The 18,573-nt window shown below is 42.9% G+C and overlaps 1 pseudogene; it reads right to left on the bottom strand.

The window, feature by feature from the left end:
* Nucleotides 1-5,627: 5,627 nt before the first annotated feature.
* LOC100614259 (eukaryotic translation initiation factor 3 subunit J-like) lies at nt 5,628-12,806 on the bottom strand (annotated as a pseudogene).
* Nucleotides 12,807-18,573: the final 5,767 nt, after the last annotated feature.

The raw sequence follows: 18,573 nt of genomic DNA, 5'->3' as shown, positions 1-18,573 counted from the left end.
GCACCCACCTCGGCCTCCCAAAGTCCTGGGATTATAAGCGTGAGCCACCGCGCCCAACCAAGAGGGAGATTTATAATGTTTTCTTAGTTAAGGCTGCCCCACAATGAGCTGAACACTAGAGTAATCCCATCAGCAGATAACGTAGTAGAAGAAGAACTGGAATTTGGACAGAAGATCTGGATTTACATTGAAGTTCTATTGTACTGTTTGAGAGGTTTTTGAGAAAGGTATTTAACCTTTCTAAGATTCTGTTTTCTCGTGTTTAAAATGATAATACCTGACCTATTTCTGTACATGCCAGAGTCTTTGAGTTCAAATGAATTACTGTATGGAAAAAGTGTATTTGAGATAAAAAAATAAATTTCTTATGTATGACTGGTATTCTGAGTACTAGAATATACCCATTGTACTCTCTTCCTCATACTTGTCTGTTGTTACATTGTTACATTCATTTATATTCTATCTTTATTTATTTGTGTACATAAGTAACCCCAAATTCTTGAACTAGTGTGTTCACTGGGAATCACAATTCTGACCCCAGACAATTTGCTTATACATTGGGAGGATGGAACCAGGAATTTAGGAGAGAGGGCATTTCCCCACTGCTGGAAGTTCAGACTTCGGGAGGAGGTGGATTTGGGGAGGTAGAGGTACATAACCGATGTTGAGATGGTACATGTGAGAGAGGGGTGATTGGGGGCCAGTAGAATTTCTGCATCCATCATGCTTTAAATCTGAGAGTCTGAGCTGTGGTGCTAAAGGGTGTCAGAGGTTGTTAAGTGTTTGACATTGTTGGTGATGGTCACGGGTATGGTCCAACAATGGAAGCCAAAATGATCTCGCCTGGTCCTAGCGAGGTCTTGTCATTAGTGAGCAATGCCAGCCAATAGAGCAACTGAAAGAAGCATTAGAGATGATGGGAACAGAGGAAGGAATTGATTACATGTAGCCTAACGAATTATAGTTGGAGATGCTTGGTGAATGGGACTTTGATGCCCAAAAAGTAAAAGCAAGGCAATCCAATACCTCCCATGAAGGTTTAAAAAAAAAGGTGGAGTGTCCAGGACAACCACTGGGAAGGAAGGGGCCTTGTGGGCTGGGGCTTGTTCAAGTATAACTTAGTAGAAGTAAGGAAGCTATGAACTTTCTTCCATAATCTCTGTAGGCCTTCCTTTTACCCGTTAATCAGTGTCTCACATCTCATCTCCCTTCGTAGGTGTGAAATCTTTGAGGGCATTCCCATCTTCTAACAAAGTCAGCACTTGCTAAGTGTTTGGTGAACTGTATTTCCAAATGATTCTAAGATACACTGTTGCAACTGTTGTATTGGATACTGGAGAAGAGAGAACTGGCTTGTAAAAAGCACTGGCTGCCTTGAAGATTGTAAAAAAGAAACTGGAGGCAAGCCACCCTGGGCAGTCAGTCAGCTGCTTTTTGCTGCCTGCCTAGTGCGTCTTGTGTTCTCAGGTGCAACTGATTGGCAAAAATTGGTAATATGACCTTGACCAATATTTCTAAAAGCTCACAACTACAGAGTTGAGTATGCGCAGTATGTACTTTGTAGAAGCGGAATTCTGCTCATGGTAGCAACATCCATGTGCGCTTGAGCTGGCACCTGATACAAATGTCTTGGGTAGTGTGTAGCTTGAAATGGAGTTAGGGAATGAATAAAACAAGTGTTCCACATGGTGTCTAAAACAGTTGTAACAACTAAACAGCACTTTTCCAAAGCAAAAGATCAATAGATCTTTGCAATATACAGAAATTCCCGGTTATCTGGACCAGTCAGGAAACAAGGTGTGTATCAAATATTTCAGTTTTTAGGATATCCTGCTAGGATTTTTTTAATCTTTTTTTTTTTTGAGACAGGGTTTCCCTTTGTCACCCAGGCTGGAGTGCAGTGGTGTAGCGTGTGATCATGGCTCACTGCAGCCTTGACCTCCCAGGCTCAGGTGATTCTCCCACCTCAGATTCCTTAGTAGCTGGGACCACAGACGTGCGCCACCATGTCCAGCTAATTTTCGTGTTTTTTGTAGAGATGGGGTTTCACCATGCTGCCCAGACTGGTCTTGAACTCCTAGGCTCAAGTGATCCTCCTCCTTCACCCTCCCAAGGTGCTGGGATTATAGGCATGAGCCACCATGCCTGGCCAGATTATATTTTATGGGAAACACTGTTGATTGTCTACTCTACTCACTATCCAGTCTTTCCCTCTTTCTCAGTAACAAGAACTCTAAATCGTTGAATCTGGTACCTAGCTATAAAATGATGTTTTTAGATATTCTTACAGATAAGAGCACCAGTGATAAAGTATGCAGAGGTCACTAGGTGGGGCTTTCCAGGAAAGTTTTTCTAAGGGGCCTGAATTGACTGGGAAGCACATGGTTTGTGGCCTTCCCTTATTTTCATCCTGCATTGAATGCTAACGTAATAGTTAGAGCTGCAGCAGCCATCTTGAGACCATGAAGCAAACTTGAGGATGGAAGTCATAAAGTAAGGCTGTTGGACAGAAAGAAAGAGCCTGCATTCCAGATGAACCTGGAATTGCTATTCTAGCCCCAGACTGCCTATCTCTGTGAGAAGAAAAAAACAAAAACAAAAAAAACCCAAATATCTCTCTTGTCTTAACCACTGTTATTTTTGGTTTCTGTTATTAGTTACCAAGATCAATATTTTCTTCAGGGTATTACATGTAACAAAGTTATCACAACACTATGGAGATCACAAACTTACTTTAATTTGTATATATTTTAACCTCTCCTTGTTTCAGATTTGACAAAAGCTAAATTACAAGAGTTCTTATGGGAGAACATAAGTTTAAAATGATGTCAAAAGACTCCCTGCAAAAAAAGGTGAAGACATCAGAAAGGATTATCTGAACATATTTTAATCTTTTGTTCCTTTTCATTTTATAATTCCAAGTCATAGCAGGATCTCTTTGTTTTGTTTTGTTTTTCAGACAGGGTCCTACTCTGTCACCCAGGCTGGAGTGCAGTGATGCAATCATGGCTCACTGCAGCCTCAACCTCCCTGGGCTCAGGCGATCCTCCCACCTCAGCCTTCTGAGTAGGTGGGACTAGAGGTGCACACCACCATGCCTGGACCACCGTGCATGGCTAATTTTTGTATTTTTTGTAGAGATGGGGTTTTGCCATGTTGCCCAGGCTGGTCTCGAACTCCTGGACTCAAGTAATCTGCCTACTTCGCCCTCCCAGTGTTCTAAGATTATAGGTATGAGCCACCATGCCCATCCTACATCAGGAACTTTAATGCCTTACAGACATATTAGGAACATTGTACCTGGAAATTTTAACTAATAGAGAGTCTCATTTAATTGAGTATCACCAGAGAGGGCTCTGCGTTGTATAACCAAAACTCTGCTAACTGGCCATCACTTGTCTGGCTCATGAGAGTAACTAATGCTCTCCAGTTCTCCGTAAAACCCTTTGCAGCTGGTTGAGTAGCATACCTCCAGTAATTAGTTGTGTTTCTGCCCAAATCTCTTTGTACAAATTATACTTGTTACGTAATTATATAATTTGATGAAATGTGTGGTTTGGTAACTTTATGAGGGGGAAAGAAAAGGATTATTTCTATGAAAACTAAGTTGAATGCTTGGAAACATATATAAATTTCCCATAAATTTTGCTTTTGGAGGAGGTGTGGGGAAGCTGATAGTAACTGGGAATCTGTTAAGATACTGCCAGCAATATTGCTTTGGAAGGATCTTTAAAAGACAGTACATTTTGGCCAGGCGTGGTGGCTCACGCCTGTAATCCCAGCACTTTGGGAGGCCAAAGTGAGAGGATCACTTGAGCCTAGGAGTTGGAGACCAGCCTGAGCAACAGAGGGAGACCCTCTCTCTACAAAAAATAAAAATTAGCTGGACATGGTGGCATACACCCGTAGTCTCAGCTACTCAGGAAGCCGAGGTGGGAGTGTCACTTGAGCCCAGGAGGTCGAGGCTATAGTGGGGCATGATCACATCTCTGCATTCCAGCCTGGGTGACAGAGTAAGACCCTGTCTCAAAAAAAGAAAGAAAGAAAGGAAAAAACGGTGCATTTTGAGTCTGGTGTGAAAAAATTCTATGGGAAACTCCAAAAGAGTGGACCCAGAAGCAAAGGGACTTAGCCCTTCTTCTAAAAGTGGTTAATTTGTAAGTACGTAAGTGTTTTAATTGAAAATGAAATGTTTAAGGTGTATGTGTTAGTAATACTTCATTCTGTCAGGCAGTTTAAGTTCGTCATTCCGTTAGGATGGATAAGAGTGCTTTGGCTGTGTATAGAGAATTCATACTTAGTACAGGTGTGTTAAATAAAAGAATGGCAAGCCAAGGGAATTAAGCAGTGATTTAATGGACCAGGTGGTTCCTACTACTGTGCTATCCTGTGCCACTGGGGGGCAGGTGTTACTAATCTATCACAGTCCTCAACTGGCGTCTCTTTAATATTGGAATACCAAGCAGCCACTACCAATCAATCAGTTGGCCCATGAAAGGAAATCTCTTTGCCAACCATGGTTGAGAGTAGGAGAGTGATATAGGTGAAAGTTATGCATTGGCACATGGCTTGAGGCTGGACAGGTTGGAAATGTGTCAGGAAGATACACAGGAGACCTTCCCAGGACACCCACCATCACGTGGATTGCTAGGATCCACCTGCCATCTGGCCAAGCTTCCTCTGTAGGCAGTGGCCCCTACCTCGTCACTCCATTGGCGCTTCCTTCATGGGAACTATACTGTAGTGGAGAGGATGAACTTGTCAGAGAAGGGGAAAGTCGTATCAGGATATTCCCCAGAATCACTGTAGCTGAGTCACCCCTCTCAGCAGAAAAGCGTTATAGTTGGGCCCTGAAGGCAGAATGTCTAGTTTGACCCTGGTGTCAGCACTTCCTAGCTATGACTAGGGCAAGCTACTTAACCTCTCCAAGTTCCCATGTTAATGATAGTGGGTTTATAAGGACTACATGTAATAATGCATGGAAAGCATAAAGGACTGGTTCTCAGCACCTTCAAATCCTCCACGATAGGGTTTCATGAACATTAATCTATGAACTCCTCTTCAAAATCCTGTGCACAATTTTTTGCCCGGGATCCATGACTTTCATCAGATTCTCAAAGGAGCCTGGGACTAAAAGAAAAGCAAAAACAGAGCAAAACAAAGCAAGAGAAACTGAACACTTTCTTGTTTAGAGCAGCTCTTCTCCAACTTTAGTGAACCACCTGCCGATCTTGTTAAAATGCCATCTCTAAGCCAGTAGGTCTAGGGAGGATCAGGCTCTGCATACTTAAGAAGCTCCTGGTTGGTGCTGCGACTGCTGATCCATGGACCCCACTTTGAGTAGTGAGGGTTTAAAGTGTCTTAGTTGTTTGGGCTATTATTTGTTATAACAAAATATCACACACAGGGTAGCCCATAAACAACAGATATTTATTTCTCCCAGTTCTGGAGGCTGAGAAGTCCAAGATCAAGGCACTGGCAGATTCAGCCTCTGGAGAGGGCCTGATTTCTGGCTCCTAGATAGCACCGTTTCTGTCTGTCCTACATGGTGGAAGGGGCTGAAGGCCTCCCTGGGGCCTCTTTTATAAAAACACTAATCTGGTTCATGGGGGCTCCACCCCCATAATCTAATCATCCTCCCCAGGAACCACCCCTACTACCATCACCTTGACTGACAGGATTTCAACATATGAATTCTGGGAGGACAGGAACACTTGGGTCATAGCAGCGTCCACATCTTGATTTTCTTCTGCAGTGTGGAGAGGCACTGTAACATGCTGATTAAAAGCATGAGCTATCAGGACAGACAGCCTAGATTTGCTGCCTGGCTTTGTCCCTTCTATAACGTTGATGAAGCTACTGAACTTCTCTCTATCTCAATTTCCTCATCTGTACAATGGGGGTGATAACAGTATCTCGCAAAGAAGGTTGCTGTAAGGAATACATGAGTTAAAGAGTTTGTAACAAAGCTGGGTGAGGTGCCTGAAGTCCCAGCTACTTGGGAGGTTGAGGTGGGAGTATCGATTAAGCCCAGAAGTTTGGGTTCACCCTGGGCAACACAAGACCCTGTCTCTAAAATAAATAAACAAATCCCTATTTTTCTATCAGCAAATTTGAACCCAGAATCCAGAACTGGATTTTCTTCCATCTAAGTCCTAATTCACACACATAGGACCTGGAGCCATAAAGAAAGTCGTGGTGCATGGCTTATGAAGAGTGGCAATCAAAGTGGGGTCACCGTGCAGTGTAGCCACTGTCACATGAGAGAAAGTTTGAGGTGGAACAGAAACTCCAAGTCACAGTTCTGTCTGGCAGCTGAGCCTCCACCCCAGAGCACACACCTTGGTGAGGAGCTGGGCTGGGGATTCAAAAGACCTCCCACCCAGCATCATGCTCTTGCCATAATTTTATTTCTCCTGTTGGCGTGTTGTCTTTGGCACTCAATTATCTTCTGAGAAAACATGTGGAAACTATGATTTCCCTCCCTGACCCTGCTATTTGGATCTAGGTTTTTATTCTTTTTCAGGAAATCAAAGCATGTGGCCAAATACTGAAGCAAGAGGATGTCTGTTTATTGGTATTTTTTTTTTTTTGAGACGGAGCTTCACTCTTGTTGCCCAGGCTAGAGTACAGTGGTGCCATCTCGGCTCACTGCAACCTCTGCTTCCTGGGTCCAAGCGATTCTCCTGCCTCAGCCTTTTGAGTAGCTGGGATTAACAGGTGCATGCCACCATGCCCAGCTAATTTTTGTATTTTTAGTAGAGACAGGGTTTCACCATGTTGGCCAAGCTGGTCTCGAGCTCCTGACCTCAGGTGATCCTTGGCCTCCCATAGAGCTGGGATTACAGTGTGAGCCACTGCTCCTGACCTTTTTTTGTTCTTTTAAAAAATAGGTCCAGGTATATTCAGGTTGAAAGAACTGATTAGAGTTTATGATTTGACTAGCCCAGAACTTTTTTTCTTTTAAAACCAACTTTATTGAGGTACAATTTACACCAAATACAAATGCACTAATTTAAAATGTGTACTTCAGTTGGGTGAGGTGGCTCATGCCTGTAATCTCAGCAATTTGGGAGGCCGAGGTGGGAGGATCAGTTGAGCTCAGGAGTTCAAGACCAACCTCAGCAATATGACAAAATCTCATCTCTACAAAAAATACAAAAATTAGCCAGATGTGGTGGCGCGTGCCTGTAGTCTCAGCTACTCAAGAGGCTGAGGTGGGAGGATTGCTTGAACCTGGGCGATCGCGGCTGCAGTGAGCTGTGATCGTGCCACTGTACTCTAGCCTGGGCTAGAGTGAGATCCTATTTCAAAAAGAAAAAATAATAAAATAATATAAAATAAAATGTATAGTTCAATGGGTTTTGACAAATGTTCAATGGGTTTTGACAAGTGTGTGTGGCTGTGCCATCAACATCACAATCAAGATCTAGAACATTTGCATCAGTCTAAAATGTTCCCCTGGGCCCACTGGAAGTTCCTCCTGTCCCAGGCAATCAGTGAGGTGATTTCTATCAGCATAGGGTAGTTCTGCCTGTTCTAGACCTTCATGTAAAAGGAATAAATGGAATTTTACACATGTACTATTTTATGTCTGGCTTGTTTTGCTCAGCGCAGTGTTTTTGGGATTCATTATTTTTGTTATGTGTATCACCAGCATCAGTAACAGAATCTTTTTAAAAAAAATCTTTCGGTTAACTCAGTCAAAATGTCAACCATTATTTGTACATTATAAATTAATAATATATGCACTTTGAAATGTGTTTGTTTTTGGAAAAGCAGCTCATAGGTGAGGAGTACCACCAAGCTCTAAAATATTTGAGTAGCCATGAGTAATTGTGTAATTGTGAGGACTGGAGAACAGTGGGAAGGCTGGCTGCAGTGCTGGCCCTGCCACTGACTGAGTTTGAGCAAGGCCCATCACCAACTGGGACTCAGTTTCCCCAAGAGGACCAGTCTTTGCTGTCTCCTGAGGCCCATCGTAGGTCTGACACACGTACTGTTTTGGGGATGGCCACTGAGCAGCAGGGCCAGCAGAGGGAGCAGGAGTCAACAGATGAGCTGCAGAGCTTGGCCAGCACCTTGAAGGGGCCTCTGGGACACAGGCCACCGCAGGCGCAGGCACCACCTCGTTCCAGAGCTCAGCATGTTCCCGTGGTGGACTGAGTTTTAAAGTGACTTATGACTTTAGATATGACTTTGCAAAGAGATTTCTTATTAGGGTGAGCTTGAAGGTTCTTCTTTTTATTTTTTTTGTAATCTAAGAAAGATCTTACTGCCAACAAAAGGGGGGCATAAACAAGAGATCTCTGTGTGATCTTAGAAGCAATACAATAGATTCACATTCAAAATTTATTTACATTAACCTTTAAAATAAATTAACTTTTAATGATCATTACCCTAGAGAAGAATTGTACAAAAATGTCAAAAGGGGCTTCTTTGGAGTATACAACAGGGTGTGTGTAGGTTATGTATAAATACTATGCCATTTTATATAAGGGACTTGAACATCAGGAATTTTGGTATCCAGAAAGGGTTCTGGAATCAATTCCCCTAAAATACCAACAGATGACTGTATAGAATTGTCAAAAATAAATTATTTTATAATATGCCATGGTGTAAAAATAGTAGTGAGTTTTTAAAAGCCATAACCTGATTTGCCTCTGAGGCCCTCTCTGTAAGCATAGTTAAAGGGACATTTCATCTGAGAAATTATCCTTGCCTACCATCCCTACACTGTTAGCTCACAGAGTTATTTCTGTTCTCTGTTTCCTTTGCTTCTATAGCCATAACTGATATTGCATGAAATATTTGTGGTCTTATATTTGCTCCCCCAATGCTTCTCTTTATAATATTGAACCACCCAAAACCAGAGAGGGGAATTAGGATGCATGTGGCTTGCTGAGAAACATCCTATAGACATTTAGGGTAGCTTCAGAGTACCACCTCTACCTCTCCCACAACAAAACATTGTCTTGGAACAACCACGTTGATGAAAAGTTTTGTGATTTTCTAACTCAGCAATATGACACATACAAATAGGGAGGGTAAATATACTATAACTGGTATTTTCCAGGTAAAATTAGAAGAGTACTAAAAAGGCAAGTTGTAAAAAGGAAGCTTTTGCTGAGACTCCTGGAAGGAGCAGAAGGAAGGGGGTGAGGGTAGCGAGAAGAAAATAAGGCTGGGCGCGGCGGCTCACACTTGTAATCCCAGCACTTTGGGAGGCTGAGGCAGGCAGATCACTTGAGCTCAGGAGTTTGAGACCAGCCGAGGCAACATGGTGAAACCCCATCTTTATTAAAAATACAATAAATTAGCTGGGCGTTGTGACTCGTGCATGTAGTCCTAGCAGGAGGGAGGCTGAGGTAGGAGAATCGCTTGAACCCAGGAGGCGGAGATTGCAGTGAGCTGAGATTGCCTCACTGCACTCCAGCCTGGGCAACAGAGTAAGACTCCATCTCAAAACAAAACAAAGAAACAAAAAAGAAAATAAAATGAACGTGGAAATTAAGGAAAGCCTATCTGAGCAGAGACAACCTATAGCTCCATCTTGTATAAAAAAACCCCTCACTTTTCTTGTCAAAAAGTGACTTGACAAACCTTTATAGAAAAGATGAATGGGCTGGGCATGGTGGCTTACGCCTGTAATCCCAGCACTTTGGGAGGCCAAGGCAGGCAGATCACCTGAGGTCAGGAGTTCAAGACCAGCCTGGCTAACATGGTGAAACCCTGTCTCTACTAAAAATAGAAAAATTAGCTGGGCTTGGTGGTGGGCACCTGTAATCCCAGCTACTCTGGCGGCTGAGGCAGGAGAATCGCTTGAACCGGGGAGGTGGAGGTTGCGGTGAGCTGAGATCGCACCATTACACTCCAGCCTGGGGGACAAGAGCAAGACTTTGTCTCAAAAAAAAAAAAAAAAAAAAAAAAGATGAATGGAGGCCTGGCGCAGTGGCTCATGCCTGTAATCCCAGCATTTGGGAGGCCAACATGGGTGGATCACAAGGTCAAGAGATGGAGACCATCCTGGCCAACATGGTGAAACCCCATCTCTACTAAAAATACAAAAGTTAGCCGGGTGTGGTGGCGCTCACCTGTACTCCCAGCTACTCGGGAGGCTGAGGCAGGAGAATCACTTGAACTGGGGAGGCAGAGGTTACAGTGAGCTGAGATCATGCCACTGCACTCCAGCCTGGAGACAGAGCGAGACCCTGTCTCAAAAAAAAAAAAAAAGAAAAGAAAAAAGATGGATGAGTTATTTTAGCTATCTCATGCCACAGAGAAAGAAGGCCTTGTGATTATTTGTATTAGGCTAGCATAACACTGATATAAAAACCTGACCAAAAATGCACAAGAAAGAAATAACCTCAGAATAACCTCGCTTAAAACTCTTGATGCAAAAATCCTAAGTCAAATACCAGCAAGTAGATTGTAACAGCACATTGGAAGAAAGTAAACCATGACCAAAGAAGCTTATTCTAAACATTCAGGGTGGTTCACTAGTAAGAAGCCTATACAAATAATCACATTAAAATGTAGAGAAGGGTCTGATGTACAGGCTGGGCTTTTTTTTTTTTTTTCTGAGGCAAAGTCTTACTCTGTCACCCAGGTTGGAGTGCAGTGGTGCAATCTTGGCTCACTGCAGCCTCCGCCTTCTGGGTTCAAGCCATTCTGCTGCCTCAGCCTCCTGAGTAGCTGGGATTACAAACACCTGCCACCACGCCCAGCTAATTTTTTGTATTTTTAGTAGAGTCGGGGTTTTGCCATGTTGCCCAGGCTGGTCTTGAATTCCTGAGCTCAGGCAATCCACTCTCCTTGGCCTCCCAAACTGCCAGGATTATAGGTGTGAGCCACCAAGCCCACAGGCTGGGCTATTTGAAGACTTTTCTAGGGCTTGGTACTCTTATTTTTAGATACTAGATCATATTAAGAAGGAAAAGGAGGCCAGGCACGGTGGCTCATGCCTGTAACCCCAACATTTTGGCAGGTGGATCATGAGGTCAAGATATCGAGACCATCCTAGCCAACATGGTGAAACCCCGTCTCTACTAAAAATACAAAAATTAGCTGGGCGTGGTGGCGCGTGCCTGTAGTTGCACCTACTTGGGAGACTGAGGCAGGAGAATTGCTTGAATCTGGGAGGTAGAGGTTGCAGTAAGCCGAGATTGTGTCATTGCACTCCAGCCTAAGTGACAAGAGCAAAACTCTATCAAAAAAAAAAGAAAGAAAGTAAGTTATCCAGGAAGATAGTGAAGGTAAAAGTTTCCTCGGCAGAATTTCCTTTTTAACAAAAAAAGGCAGCCCCCAAATAATTTCTTTTCTAACAAAGAGCAGCCTGAAAAATTGAGTTGCAGACATAGATAAGCAAGCCAGAAGCTTGGACGGGGGGAATGCCGGCAGCTGTGCCAATGCAAACGGGCTACCTGAGGGCCAGGTATGTTCAACATGGAGAGTTCATCTTCCCTTTTCTTTGTCACCATGGTACAGTAAAAGAATAGGCAACATGGTGCCGGCCAGGTAGAGAACCCATCTGCATAATAAAAGATGAGAGTGGGGATGGCCAGATTTTCACACGCTATGCAAACGGCACACCTGGTCCGACTAATCTTTTGCGCCCTATGTAAATCAAACACCGCCTCCCCAAGCTCATCTATAAAACCTCCTGCCCTTCACCGTGGAGGCAGCAACCCATTTCTCCAGGCACCCTCTCTCTGCAGAGAGCTTTTCTCTTTCTTTTACCTATTAAACTTCCACTGTGCACCTCACTCTTTGTATGTCCACATCCAGTTTTCTGTGGACGTGAGACAATGAATCTCAGGTATTTACCCCAGACAACGATGTTGCTTCATCATCACCACCATAATCTGCCAGGTCATCTGTCATGGTGGCTTTTAACCCCCCTCCAGGAACCACACATTTCTTCTTTTTGGCTTTGCTTTGCTTGCTTTTGTTTTTCACTGTAAAGCACAGTTGGTGAACTGGTAACCTTTTTCAAGTCATCAATTTCCAGTGAAATACACACATATCCAACTAAGACTTCCAAAAAACTGGCATAATATAGTGACTTTTCATATTGTATAATTTTATCTTTTAGTAACTTTCCAAACTCTGTAAAGTCATCTCTTAAAGATGGGTTCATAGCATTTACTCCATAAACTGTATTATTATTTTTTGAGATGGAGTCTTGCTCTGTTGCCCAGGCTGGAGTGCACTGGTGTGATCTCAGCTCACTGCAACCTCCACCTGCCAGGTTCAAGCGATTCTCCTGCCTCAGCCTCCCAAGTAGCTGGGACTACAGGCACGCGCCACCATGCTCGGCTAATTTTTTATATTTTTAGTAGAGATGGGGTTTCTCCATGTTGGTCAGGCTGGTCTTGAACTCCTGACCTCAGGTTATCTGCCCACCTCGGCATGTGTGAGCCACTGGGCCCTGCCTGTATTATTAACTATGAAAATTTCCTTTGCTAATTTGAGGTCTGACTCTTCCTGTAATTTCTTTAGCACGGTTTATCTGTTAAATTGTTCTTCTGTTCTTCTGGGTTTTAGAACTTTAGGTTCTCAGGTTCTTCTAACCTCTCTTTAATTTCAACTTGCCTTTTCTTCTATTGTTGTTCTTTCTCTTTTATCTTCTCAGCTATTTATTTTTTTCTGAAATTTTAATCTCTGGTTTTACTTCTGCTTCCTCTTTGTTTCTTTTCTTTTTTGTCATTATCTTCCCAGTTATCTTTGATGTCCTCATCCTCAACTTCCCAGTGGTCCCTGCTGACAGTGCCACCACCCCGCACCTTCTGCACCAGGGTTCCCATTGAGGACTCATCCCCACCCCCACCCTGGGAGTCAAAGTCCCTCGCCGCTGCCACTGGGCCTGGCGGTGTGAGGGGGAGAGCTAGCCAGGAGTTAGTGCCACGGAGGGGAGTCACTCTATTCTCTATCTTGATTGTAGTTGTGGATATAGGCCTCTGTGCATTTGGCAATAGAACTGCACATCCAAAAAAGTAAATTTTACTGTATGTAAATATAAATATTAAAAATAAATGTAAAAACCAGGCTGGGTGTGGCAGCTCCTGCCTGTAATCCCAGCACTTTGGGAGGCCCAGGTGGGTGGATCACCTGAGGTCAGGAGTTTGAGACCAGACTGGCCAATATGGTGAAACCCCCTCTCTACTAAAAATACAAAAATTACCTAGGCGTGGTGGTGCATGCCTGTAATCCCAGCTACTCGGGAGGCTGAGGCAGGATAATCGCTTGAACCTGGGAGGCGGAGGTTGCAGTGAGCCGAGATCATGCCACTGAACTCCAGCCTGGGCGACAGAGCAAGACTTCTTCTCAAAAAAATAAAAATAAAATAAAAAATAAAAAGTAAATGTAAAAACCAAGCAAAACAAAAAAACTCAATGAAGCCAATGATTGACTTGGTAAGAGGGTGAAGTGACTATAATACATTCAGTTTTCTCAACTGTAAAATGGAGCTAATATAGTTCCTATCTGATAGGGTCGTTATGAGATTCTGTTTACAGAATATCTAGCACAGAGTAAGTTCTCAACACGTGTTAACCATTGTAGCCATTAAGTGCAACAACTTTCTTTCTCTCTCTCTCTCTTTTTTTTTTTTTTTGGATGGAGTCTTGCTCTGTCACCCAGGGTGGAGTGCAGTGGCGTGATCTCGGCTCACCGCAACCTCCGACTCCCTGGTTTAAGCAATTCTCCTGCCTCAGCCTCCTGAGTAACTGGGATTACAAGCATGTGCCACCACACCCGGCTGATTTTTTGTATTTTTAGTAGAGATGGGATTTCACCATGTTAGCCAGGATGGTCTCGATTACCTGACCTCGTGATCCGCCCGCCTGGGCCTCCCAAAGTGCTGGGACTACAGGCGTGAGCTACCAAGCCTGGCCAAGTGCAACAAGCTTCTAAAGCAAGAATGCGGACTCCACGTTCTGATTTGCCCACTTACTAGTTGTGTGGCTTCGGTTGGACTTGTGTTAGTCATTTTTGCTTCTGCTCCTCTGAGTTGTCTTATTTTTAAAATGTGGATAATGGTACCTAGCTCTAAGGGTTTCTGTGAGAGTTAACTGAGTTAATCACCGTAAAGTACTTAGAACAGCATGCTCTAAAGGGAGAAGAAGAGGTGTGGAGAAATGGAGTAGGGTTGAAGAAACTCCTAAAGCTCCCTTGAGTTCAGAAGGGAGATGAGGCCAGCTGGGTATAGTGTGTGTGTGTGTGTGTGTGTGTGTGTGTGTGTGTGTTTAGGGGAGGTTGGTGTTGGTCTCAGTGTTATATAAGTGAGTTGTACAGGCCAGGTAACTGGAGAAAAGGGCAAGGAAAGGCAAGTCTTAAAATTTCTCAGAAAGACCTTTCATGAGCCAGGCGCAGTGGCTCACGTCTGTAATCCCAGCTCTCAGGGAGGCAGAGGCAGGAGGATAGCTTGAGCCCAGGAGTTCGAGACCTGCCTGGGCAATATAGAGAGACCCCATTCTCCACAAAAAGGAAAAAAAAAACCGACAAAAAAAAGAAAGACCTTTCAAGAATAATTTCCACCAATGAGTGGATCAAGAAAATGTGGTATGTATGCAGCAGGGAATACTACTCAGCCATAAAAAGAATGAAATAATGTCTTTTGCAACAAGCTGGAGGGAGCTGGAGGCCATTATTCTAAGTGAAGCACCTCGGAAAAGGAAAACCAAATACCATATGCTCTCACTTACAAGGGGGAGCTAAGTTATTAGTATGCAAAGGCATACAGAGTGATTTAACAGACTATGGAGACTCACAAGGGGGAGGATAGGAGGGGCACAAGGGACAAAAAACCACATATTGGGTACTACATATTGGGTAGAGTGACAGGTGCGCTAAAATCTCAGGCATCACTACTATACAATTCATCTATGTAACCAAAAACCACTGGTACCCCCAAAACTATTGAAATTAAAAAATATTTTTAAAAAAGAACTATATCCACCTGTGGCAGAGAAAATGGGGTATAGGGTCTGGACAGAAACAGACCTGGATTCTCCAGAGACCAAGAAAGCTATAAGAGAGTTTAATTTGGTTCTATGTTAGTGTGGTGTCAAAGCAGGGTGAATTTGCATTAAAGAAGTGTGAAAGTCTAAAGGCAAAGTAGGTCATGAGACAAGAGAATTAAATAGGGAGATATGGAGACTGTTTAATGATTTAAACCTCTATCAAGCGAATTGAACAAAGAGAGGCTGTTTCTCTGTGTTTGCATGGTCATGGTCATTGTGATCACTGCTCACGTTGGTTGCAGCAGGCTGTCTTGCCAATGGCTGCTATAGCAGTAACAGGGGACTGGTCAGCAAATGTGCATTGCATCAATGACATGGAGCCCATGCCCTTTCACTGGCTGGTTGGTAGTGGTTGCATGGGGCTGGGGACCCCCTCTTGGATCTTTATTGCTGACCTCACTTCTCTGTATCACACAAGTCTCAAGAAGATAGAGAAGACAATAATACTTAATAAAATGAGAAAACTGTTTTATCAATATATTAAGTGAAAAAAGCGGAATATGAAACTATGTATATGAACCTAATTGGTTAAACATATGGGTAGAAAAATGACTAAATGACTGAAATAAAACACATTAAAACAGTAAATAATAGTTGTCTAAGGATGGAAATTACAGATGACAATCTTTCCTTTATATTTTATATCTTCTTTGCTTTCATTGATAAAAACGTTTTGCTTTTGCAATTGGAAAAGGTGAAATAAATATAATTAACTTATAAGAAATGTAAGTTCTTATTCCATGTTCAGAGCTTTACACATTGCTCAGCAACAAATGGTTGTTTGCTAATTGGTATGTAAAGGGCAATAAACAAGTTAATTGCTGGCTACATTCTCGAATCGCTAGAGGAAGTTCAAAGCTTCTCAACCTTATTTCAGCTCCAAGAAAGGGGACCTCTGATGTGGGTCAAAGACCTAATGGAGTCCTCAAAAGCCCACCATGAGCCATAGTGGGTGGAGGTTGGGCAGGAGGGAGAAGCTTCAAAGCCCCCTCTTTCCATGACATGCTTCTTCTTCACATCAATTTCCATCACTTCCCTTTCCCTCTCTCAGCTACTGTTAAAAGATGGACTTTTGTATTAGGTTGCTGGGGTTGCCAAAGTAAAGTGCCACAGACTTAAATCACAGAAATTTATTTTCTCAAAATTCTAGGGTCTAGAAGTCTGAGATCGCAGTGGCAGCAGGGTTGGTTTCTTCTGAGACCTCTCTCCTAGCTGGCAGCTGCCCTTTTTCCTGTGTCTTCACATGGTCTTCCCTCTCTGTGTGTCTGGGTCCGAATCTCCTCTTCTTATGAAGATATCAGTCATATTGGATTAGAACCCACACTAATGACCTCATTTAACTTAAAGGCTCTATCTCCAAATATAGGCATTTGGAAATACTGGGGGTTAGGGCCACAATGCATAAACTTTGGGGGGACACAGTTTAGCCTATAACAGGATTGAAGTGTCTCCTTTCTTAAGGAGCCATGTCTCTGCTCACAGAGATTCAAAAGAAAGCCAAGGTTGGGCTTAGGAGAAAATAAGCAAAAGTAGAGGCTGCTTAAACTTTTTGGGTTTGGTATAGCCCACCAGGTTAAGAAATCTGACAGGAATTTGAGTAATCTGAATCCATTCTGCGTTTGCCCAGAGTCTCCTTCTGGACACATAGCCCTCTTAAATCTCTGGCTGCATTGAGGTTGCTTGAGAATTTGAAATCTCAGTCATCTCCTCCTTGGGGACATGATGAATATGTCATTCTGTTGAACTGATCACCATATTATCGGATGTTTCTACAAAAGCAAAACAGAGTTGAGAGCAGAAATATTAGAATCTTAGAAAGTGACAGGGGCTGGAGGATGAAGAGGTGGCAGGGTAAAAGGATGGGGTACTTTGGTCATATTATCCTTGATAGGCTGGTTGACATTCTCATTCTCTGCTAAGAACAAGCAGAAGTATCCCAGGAAACTCTTATGGGACTTTAATGTGATGAAATGAGAGAGATTATCTCTCTCCTCTGCCTAAGGGATGACTATCCATAGAATGTACTCAGACTTCTTTCCAATCACAGAGATAAATCCTGAAAGTTTTGCAATATGGTACTGATTTCCTTGACCTATCAGAGTCCAGGTCTATAAAGTTTGCCTTTGCCCAGCCAGCAGATGGTGCCATTTTTCTAGGAAATTGAGCCAGATTCAGCTTGAACTGTCATTTGGCCTTTAGTGTTGTAGGCACTGTGCTCACAGCATGTTGTATAGGGCTTCACAGGTAACCAGTTTCGAGGAAAGTCTAGTGCTCTTACCTGCAGTTGAACACACTGAAATCTTCAAGTTACTCAGTTTAAGTGAAAACTTTTATTTTTAAAATTTCGGGATAATTAGAAGAAAATCTTAGTATTTCCTTTAGAAAAATCTTCCCCCACCCCTCAACTCTCTCTTTCTCTCTCTCTCTCTTTCTCGCATCTTATTCCAACATACCAGGTGGAGCCATCTCATCTTTCCTTTGAAAGGCCCTCTCACAATCCTTCACGCTTACACATGGTGGGTGGACTAAATTCTATAGTGAAATTGTAGCTTTTGAGGAATGAGTACTTCTGAACAGCCGCTTTACTTTTTGGGGGACATGTAGCTGTGTATTTATCTTTTAAGGTATAAATGCTTTCCTTCAAAAAATATATATACATATTCTGAAATATTTGGAAGCCAGTTGCAGATGTTATGACACATCAGCCCTAAATATTCAGCATATAACTCCTAACAATAAAGGCTTTCTTCTATGTAACTGCTAAACCATGACCATATCTAAGAAAATCAACAGTAATTTCCAAGTATTACTTAATATCCATTTCATTTTCAAAATTTCCTAGTTATTTCCCATATACCTTTCATAGCTGGTTTTATTCAACTGCATCCAATCAAAGCTCACACATTACATTTAGTTGTTTCATCCATTCATATATACCTATATATGTGTGTGTGTGTATATATATATATGTATATATATATATATATTTTTTTTTTTTTTTTGAGATGGAGTTTCACTCTTGTCACCCAGGCTGGAGTGCAATGGCACAATTTCAGCTCACTGCAACCTCCACCTCCCAGGTTCAAGCTATTCTCCTGCCTCAGCCTCCCGAGTAGCTGGGATTACAGGCATGCACGACCATGCCCAGCTAATTTTTGTATTTTTAGTAGAGACGGGGTTTTACCATGTTGGCCAGGCTGGTCTTGAACTCCTGACCTCAGGTGATCCACCCACCCCACCTCCCAAAGTGCTGGGATTACAGGTGTGAGCCACCGCTCCTGGCTGAGTGTATGTATATGTGTATATACACATATGTAAGTATGTGTATATATACATATACATATGTAAATACACATATACATATATACGTATTTAAGTCAAGGCCTATTGTCATTTGGATTATCCTGCATTCTAGATATGTTGCCTCATAGGGTCATTCTTTTTGAGACGGAGTCTCACTCTGTTGCACAGGCTGAAGTGCAGTGGCACTATCTCGGCTCACTGCAAGCTCTGCCTCCCAGGTTCACGCCATTCCCCTGCCTCAGCCTCC

This window comes from Pan troglodytes, chromosome 11 (genome assembly GCF_028858775.2).
Source record: "Pan troglodytes isolate AG18354 chromosome 11, NHGRI_mPanTro3-v2.0_pri, whole genome shotgun sequence".
NCBI lineage: Eukaryota > Metazoa > Chordata > Mammalia > Primates > Hominidae > Pan > Pan troglodytes.
This window is presented reverse-complemented; position numbering and strand designations above follow the sequence as displayed.